Below are 9,181 nucleotides of genomic sequence, written 5' to 3' on the forward strand. Positions count from 1 at the left end.
AAAGACCAGAGCTAACATTAGACTCAATAGTGAAAGATTAAAAACTCCTATTGACTAGCCAGTCATCATCTCTAAGCAGACTGGGACCCAGCCCAGAATGTCCAGTGACTCACTCTAGATCTGGAAACCCTCAGATATCCCCAGGAGACCAATCCAGACTTCAGCACTTGTCATCAGCTTCTCAGGAGCAGACAGAACTTTGAGGCACAAAATTTATTTTCTTTTCTCTTTTTCCTGAACAGCAAATTTAGAAGGATTAAGCCCCCAATACACTGGGAAGCACATGCCACTCAGTCCTTCAGCACCACCTAGCAAACAAGGCCACAACACCAGCTACCAGCTCCTCTTGAGCAGAGAGAACACCACGCTGCAAACTTTATATTTTCTCTTTCTTATTTCTTCCTTTATTTTTCCTTCCTGAGGCTCAATCTTACAAGACAAAGCTCTAGTCATGCCATTCAATCAGCCCACACCTCCAACTCAACCAGGCCACAACCGGAGCCTTGCATTGCTGTGCCCTGCATCAGGAACCAATGGCTGTCTCCAGCTGCACCAGGAAGTGCATCCCACTCAGCCTGCTGAACCCACCAGTGGACTGGGCCACAGCCAGAGTCTTGTGGTGCTGTGGCTTTGGGGACCCTTGGAAATTCCCTGATTGGGCTCAGCCTGGGCATCTTGGAGCCAGGCCCTGCAACAGGGACCTTTAGCTACTCCAAGAGGTCCGGTCAATCAGAGTCCCACTTGCCCAAGTAAGTGCACCTGGAAGTCTCACTGACCAACAACAGTCTTTTTGATGGCTGCTAATGGGAGCCCATGCCCCTGTCCCCACCAGGCTGTCACAATGGCTCAGGAAGCATGAAGATCCATACAAACCCAAGTAAGAGAGCCCAGAAGTCCTGCACAGCAACAGCAGTGGTCTGGTAGAAAGGTGCTATGGGGGTCAACAACCCCAGACCCACCAAGCTGTCACAGCAGCCCAAGCAGTGGCAGATCCATTCATGGCCCATAAGAACCTCCAGAAGTCATGCCCACCAGAACCAGCAGTCAGGTGGCTCTTTGGCTAAAACAAACCCCAAAGCAAACAGTGGGGAGAAAGAAAAATACAAATGGTTGATCAAGTCCTCCTAGGAAGAAGACACCACAAAAAGAAAATCAGGGCCTCCTTGGTGGTTCAAGGGGTTGTCTCAGCACTGTGAAGCTATTGCCAGTCACTGTAGCACAAGTTTGATCCCCAACCAGAGAGCTAATCCACCTGGTGCAGTAGACCTCTCCTGCCATGCCTGCTACTCCCTCAGCAATGTATTTCAGTAGATCTGCCTGATATGCTCCCTACTCTGTCTCTGGTGAGTCCTCTCACCCTCCACACTTGTGGCCTACATCCCAGCTCTTATATGCATAAATAAATAAATCTTTAAAAAAAAGGAAAGAAAGAAAATCAGCCCCCAGAACTCAACAACCTAACAAAACTGACAATGGAAGAATTTCTCTGCCTGACAGATAAAGACTTCAAAAGCTTCATAATTTAAAAAACTAGAAGATGCAGAAAGGATAAATGAAAGAAAAGAATGCTATTGGGAATGTAATCAACAAACAGAAGGATATAATTGAATCTTTAAATAAGAAAATAAAGGAACTTCAGGATATTAAAAGATCAATAGAGAAACTAAAAAATTCTGGGAAAATGCACGAAACTAGAATAGATAAAATGGAAGAAAGAATCAGTACTCTGTTGGGAGCCTGCCTCCCTTTGGAGCTGGAGTTTTTGGAGAATACCTGTGTACTCCGCATATGGAGTTCCAGGACGTTAGAAGTTCTGCAAAAAGAACTTCTTCCCATAATTGACTCCTGTTCTGTCGGGACATACTGGTTTGTGTGCATTTTCCCTACTAAGGAGGAAAACAAAGAACTCACATGACTCAACAAAAGCAAAGTAAACAATCCAGCCAAGAAATGGGCAGAAGAACTTAAAAGACACTTCTCCAAAGAGGAAATGCAAATGGCCAACAGGCATATGAAAAAATGTTCAACCTCCCTTATAATTAATTAGGGAAATGCAAATCAAAATCACAATGAGATACCACTTTGCACCAGTAAGAATGGCTCATATCAAACAACTAGCAACAACAAATGTTCCCAAGGATGTGGTGAAAAAGGAACTCTCCTACATTGCTGGTGGGAGTGGAAACTGGTCCAACCACTATGGAAAGCTGTCTGGAGTTTCCTCAGAACACTAAAAATGGAGCTACCATATGACACAGCAATTCCACTCCTAGGATTCTACCAAAAGGACATAAAAACACTAATTTGAAAGGAAACCTGCACCCCTATGTTTATTGTATCACTATTTACAATAGCCAAGATATGAAAACAACCCAAATGCTCCAACACAGACAAAGGGATCAAAAAACTGCTCTATATTTGCACAATGGACTATTACTCAGCAATCAAAAAAGACAAACTCATGCCTTTGTGGTATTATGGATGGAGCTGGAAGGGATTATGCTAGCCAAAATCAGTCAGAAGGGAAAAGATAAATATTGGATGGCCTCACTTATATGCAGAATACAGAGAACCCAAGCAAAAGGTCAAGAAAAAGACAAAATTTACAAGCTGACCATAGATCTGAGGCACACAGCACGAGAGTGTTAGAGAGAGGATTAAAACAGGGGAGGGGGGTCTCCCTGGTGGTGCAAGGGGTTAAGACGCAACCTATGAAGCTCTCTGCAGCCACTGCAGCACGAGTTCGATCCCTGGCTAGGGAGCAACCCACATGGCACAGCAGACATCTCCTGACTGCCCACTGCTCCCCTCAGCAGTGTACTTCAGTCGATCTGCCTGTTCTGTTCCTCATTCCGTCTCTGGTGAATCCTCTCACCCTCAACACCTCTGGTCTGTACCCCAGTTCTTGCATATATAAATAAATACATCTTTAAAAAAAAAAACAGGGGAGTGGAGAACACAAAGGGATATGGTGATGGTTCATGGGTAAAATGGTAATGGGAGAACTATAGGGACCTCACCTGAGGGGAGAAACCAATTATTGTACAAAAATGAACAATGATGTAAGAAAATGAAATAGGGCCTCCCCAGTGGTGCAGCGGGTTGAGCGCAGTGCTGTGAAGCTGTCCACAGTCTCTGCAGCGCTGGTTCGATTCCCGGCTGGCCAGGGAGATTCCCACATGGCGCAGCAGACCTCTCCCATCTCACCCGCTGCTTCCCTCAGCAGTGCCTTTGGTCCATCTTCCTGTTCTGCTCCCCACTCTGTCTCTGACCTGTACCCCTGTTCTTGCATAACAAAATAAATAAATAAATAAATAAATCTTTTTTAAAATGAAATAAATAAACTTTTACTCTAAGATCAGGAACAAAACAATTAAGACAGGACACCCACTTTCACCACTTTTATTCAACACATTACTGGAAGTCCTAGTCAGAGCAATTAGGCAAGAAAAATAAATAAAAGTTATCCAAATTAGAAAGGGAAAAAGTAAAATATCTCTGTTCACATGATCTTATTATATGTAGGAAAAACTCTTAGAGCTAATTTTAAAAGCAGCAAATTTGTAAGGAGAAAAAAATCAACAAGCAAAATTATTTTTTGAATTTATTTATATATAATTTACATCACTGTTCATTTTTAAACAATGTTTGTTTCCCCCCCCCTCAGGTGTAGTCAATTTCCTCTAGCAATTCATACACCCTCACCACAGTTCCCTGTACTCCTTCCTCTCTCCTTCTGAATCAATGTTTTTGTGTCCTTCAGGTAGATCCCCAAACATATGTGGCACCCCAGCCCCACATGGGTCCTTCCAAAGTGATCTATTAATGCACTTGCCTGCCACCTTTCTCTAAAGGGGATGGGGGAGTGGGAGTAGGGAGATGAGTATTAGAGTCCATATGTGACTTTGACTGGGCCCAGAACTTCCCCCCCTGGGCCTTCCTGGGCCTTCCCGGGCCTCCCTGGACCAGTAGGGCTGGTTACCTCCTCCAGTAGAGACTTTGAAGAATAGGGAGACATGAGGGAAAATCCAGCAATTGAGCTCCACAGGAATCTGTGGGTCTGACAGGAAGGTCCCCCCAAACCCAGGCCAAGTGCCCTCCTTCCTGTAGGACTTGGAAACTTTTTTGAGAGGCACAGTACCTACTCAGGACCATGGCTGTGCCCAAGGTCCTGAGGATGGGACCCCAAGCGGGAACACATCCAGCTGCTGGCTGCCTTCCTCAACCTTCATGACTGGACAACTTTCTCAAGGAAACATAAAATTGTTTTGCAGAGAGGGACTCCAGTGACCAGGCCCTAATTGACCATTGAATAGATTTCAGATGCCATCCCTGGGCTTCAATCCAGACCTCACGTGAGCTGTGGACAAGCAGCCCAGATCCCCTGCAGCGGTATTCCAACTCAGCCTGGGCCAGTCCAGGCCTAGTGAGAGGGACTTAGAAAACTTTTCAGGAAGTGATCTTAAACTTTCACACCCACTCAGGACTATCACAGGTCAGAGCATCCCCAACCAGCCTCTCTTGCCAGCCTGGACCCATGTCCACCCCTAAAGGTGAAAGAAAGCAAAAACTAGATCTTCGTCCCTCTCCCCAGGATACACTGGCCCATGATATCCCATCCATAGCATCAGAGAGAACTAGAAATATTTTGGGTAGACATCTCCTAAAATAGGGTCCCAGACAAGACCATGGTCATGCCACCTTCCACCCCAGAATTCCCTGTCTGGCCCTGAACCTGTCTACCACCCCAGATCAGAACTTAGAAATGTTTTAAGGGAGTGCTTTTGTCAACAGGATCCCATGATTAACCAGGTTGGGGTGCCCTTAGGCCTCCATGCATAGAAACTTTTTAGAAAGGTACACCCAATGACTGAGTCCCAACAGTGACAGCACCTGGGTTTCTGACACCCTCCATGGGATTACTTGTCCAGCCCAGGCCTGTGCCCTTTTATTTTTTTGTTTCATTCATAAAATTTTATTCCACTTGCATCAACTCAATACATGTGTACTTAACAATTATGCTTGAATTGTTCATGAAAATTTCACGACATTAAACAAAGCTAGACATCATCTCAAGCTATTTCCCTGTTAACTATTTTGACAGCACAAGCGTGTTAGGCAAGCATCAAAAAAAAATCACAAAAACCAAAAAAAGGGCCTCCCTGGTGGTGCAGAGGTTGAGTATGGCACTGTGAAGCTGTCCACAGCCTCTACAGCACGAGTTCAATTCCCAGCCGGCCAAGGAGCAACCCACCTGGTGCAGCAGACCTCTCCTGTCTCACCTGCTGCTCCCCTCAGCAGTGTCTTTCAGTCAGTCTGCCTGTTCTGTGTCCCACTCTGGTGAATTCTCTCATTCCTGGCACCTCTCGCCTGTACCCCAGTTCTTGTATGCACAAATAAATAAATATTTAAAAAATTAAAAAGGCAAAAAAAAAAAACCCACAAAAAGTTAGATAGGAAGCTTCCCTGGTGGCCTAGGGGTTAAGTCTCAGTGCTATCACACGACAGCTTCAATCCCCAGCCAGGTTGCTACCCACATGGTGCAGCCCGCTGCTCCCCTCAGCAGTGTATTTCAGTAAATTCACCTGTTCTGCTCCCCACTCTGTTTCTGGTGAATCCGCTCACCCCACCCTCACCAGCACCTCTGGCCTACACACCCCAGGTCTTCAATGCAAAAATAAGTTTAAAAAAAAGTTAAATATGCAGGGGCCCTTAGCCTCAACCAGCTAAGATGCTGGTAAACAAGAGAAAGGGCCTCACACCGTGAGGCCGAAGATTAATCTGCAACCCACAAACATCCCCTTGTTTTTTGTTCTTGGTCATATAAGAAAAAACTTCTCGGAAAGTACATTGGGCAATAAATTATACGTATAAGAATACTGTAAATGAGTTGCACTAAGAATTACCTGCTTAGAAACATTAATTCCAAAGAGCACCTGCACCCCTATGTTTATAGCAGCATTGTTTACAATAGCTAAGCTTTGGAATCAACCCAAATGCCCAAAAATAGATGACTGGATCAAGAAGATGTGGTACATATATACCATGGAATATTACTCAGCATTCAAAAAAGATAAACACATGCAATTTGCAGCAACATGGATGGTGCTGGAAGGGATCATGCTCAGCGAAATAAGCCAGAAAGAAAAAGAAAAACACCGGATGGGTTCACTCATAACAGGAATCTAGAAAACTTAAATAAGGGACCAGGAAAAAGAATAACTATAAGAAAGAAAAAAATCAAAATCAACAAACAACTATGAACCAGAGACACACTTTGTGGGGGGAAGGGGGGGCGGCTGGGAAAGGAGGGATTGGGGTCAAAATCAGGGGGTTGCAATTGTATGAGGAATATAAAAATAAAAAATAAAAGAATTACCTGCTTAAAAATTAAACATTAAAAATCCGGCCCTTTTAACAATGGGAAATAATTTGTTATACATGAACATGCCGGACAAGCAATCCAGGACAACGACTATAGCAATTTCTTCTTTTGCCTTTTTAGAAGCTTCTTAGGAAAGTTTTTTAAAAATGATCTATGAAGTTAATTGTGTTAAGAAGTTTCTAGGTAGAAAACCTTGTTAGCTGAATACCAGAAAGCAGTTGGTCTCCGACTGAAGGCCATATGGATAGAGGAGTCTTTTGATGCTTAGGCTTAAGCTGATAGGAGTGTACCGACGGCTATCGGCTGTCTTAGGTAATTGTCCAAGCTAAAATAATGAGTTTTAGTGTAAGGTTTAGTTTTTTTTAATTTTTTATCTATTAACCTTGAAGGCTACCTTCTTGCTGAAACCCGTAGGAGCCAGATGTCCATGGGAAAAGAATGCACTGATTGTTTCTGCTTTGCTTCCATGCATTTGTTGGTGTAATCTCACTGCTTGCCTGAACGTATAAATAAAGACCTGCTGAGACCCTCAGTAGGAGATACTTGCACAAGACATTGTGTGTGTCTGCCTCATTCCTCAATTGTGCCGCCGACGCCTTCCCATCCTTCAGAAACCCCTAACACCCAGTTTGCCAAGGCTGGTCCCGGCAAAATATATGTTTTTTATTTTACTGCTATGTTTTTTTTTGTTTTTTTTTTTTGTTTTAAAGATTTATTTATTGATTGATTTATACATACAAGCACTGGGTACAGTCAGAAGCGCGGGAGGGTGAGAGAATTCACCAGAGCCAGAGCGGGGAGCAGAGCAGGCAGAAGGACCGAAGTACACTGCTGAGGGGAGCAGCGGGCGGCAGGAGAGGTCTGCGCGCCATGTGGGACCCTCCTCCGGTGGCCGGGGAGCGGCCGGGGATCGAACCGGTGCTGCAGAGGCCGTGGGCAGCTTCGCAACCCAGCGCTCAACCGCTGCGCCACCGGGGAGGCCCTTTACTGCTATGTTTTATCTACATGACGTAATGACACCAAGCAATTCATTTTTACTGCATCTTTACTTGTGCATTTGTTCTTAATTTGCCTAAAATATTTAAATACAAATAAAATGAGTGTAGCAAAAGTAGTGAAACAAACAGCTGATAACTTCACAAATAATGGAATGTGAACCATATCTGCCCTGAACCATGGTAAAATGGGTCACAGCTTGGTCTCAAGGAACACTTTTCTGCACCTGTAGGCAAAGTTGTGTACATTATGTATTCCACAGATACACATGTTCTGACAAGTAATATTCATGGGATATATGTTTCTACTACAGCCTTGTAAGTGCTCCAAATCTGAAAGTAGCCACAGAACTACACTGTTGACTGAACCAATTATCTCTTTTATTCCCCACCAGGACAAACCAATATGCAGGCAATTTTCTTTGCTCAGACATGAAAGCAGTTCTAACAATGGCCGTTGGGAAGCCACAATGCACCCAAAGTACTATGCCAAACATTAATAACTTGTATAAAAATTCCACATCACCGGGCCTCCCCTGGTGGCACAGTGGTTGAGTGCCGGGCTGCGAGGCTGCCCGCAGCCTCTGCAGCGCTGGTTTGTTACCCAGCCACCGGCAAGGGTTCCACAAAAAAAAATTCCACATCACCATATTGGCCACCTCAAAATGAATACAGGTAATTCCCTTAATATTAACTGGCTCTACTCCAGTGCTTCCCCTTTAATCCAGAATGCAGACATGTCTCCAGGAGGCACCACCAAATGGTTCAAATACAAGACCCAGCAGAACCACAGCCTGGCCAGGCAGCCACCCTGAGCCTGCCTGACTACCTATGCCTATCTCCATCCCCAAAGACACCTACAGGGATGCATCCAGTCTTAGAACTGAGGAAAGATTTAGGGTGACCTCCACAGATCTCCTTGGCCAGCCCAGCATAGTGCCCACCTTTGAAAAGGGATTTGGATAGGTTCTAAGAAGGTAGGTGGACAACCAGCCCAAGAAACTACCCCTGGGGCACACTGGCTGGCCCAGTCTGACCCCTGCCACCAGTGGGATACTCAAGTAACTTCATGGCTATCTCATATGACAGGTTTCCACACAGGACAGCAGGTAGCCCTGGCACACATGTCCCAGACATCCTTGCCAGATCTGCTGCCTTCCTGTTCTAGGGGGAAACTTCAAAAAGTTTTAAAGAATATACCCACTGTCCTCCTCTTCTGCTGCCTTCCCCTATGTCCATGGAGAGAGGCTGAGGTGGCCGAGCTGAGGCCCAAAGCCCCCCAGGCACTAAGACAGGCACTGATGTCAGCTTTGCTCATCTGGCCCACTGCTGGCCCACTGTCAGGGTGGTGAGCAAGAGGAACCTGCAGCCCACCCTGGCTAACCTTCAGCGATAAACATGAAACAACTTAAAATAAGCCTAAACAGGGCCTCCCTGATGGTGCAAGGGGTTAAGATGCAACCTATGAAGCTATCCGCAGCCACCGCAGCATGAGTTCAATCCCCAGCCGGGGAGCTACCCACATGGTGCAGCAGACCTCTCCTGACTAGCCCGCTGCTCCCTTCAGCAGTGTATTTCAGTCAGTCTGCCTGTTCCGCTCCCACTCTGTCTCTGGTGAATCCTCTCACCCCCCACACCTCTGCCCTGTACCCCAGTTCTTGTATGCATAAATAAATAAATCTTAAAAAAACAAAAAGATAAGCCTAAACACATAGATATGAAAGCTGGTGTCCAACCCAAGGACTTTAATAGCCAGTAAGGCCCTTCTTATATACTAGAATATATGAAGACAAAGGGGATT

Source organism: Talpa occidentalis, unplaced genomic scaffold (assembly GCF_014898055.3).
Source record: "Talpa occidentalis isolate TD23 unplaced genomic scaffold, MPIMG_talOcc4v2.1 talOcc4.12, whole genome shotgun sequence".
NCBI lineage: Eukaryota > Metazoa > Chordata > Mammalia > Eulipotyphla > Talpidae > Talpa > Talpa occidentalis.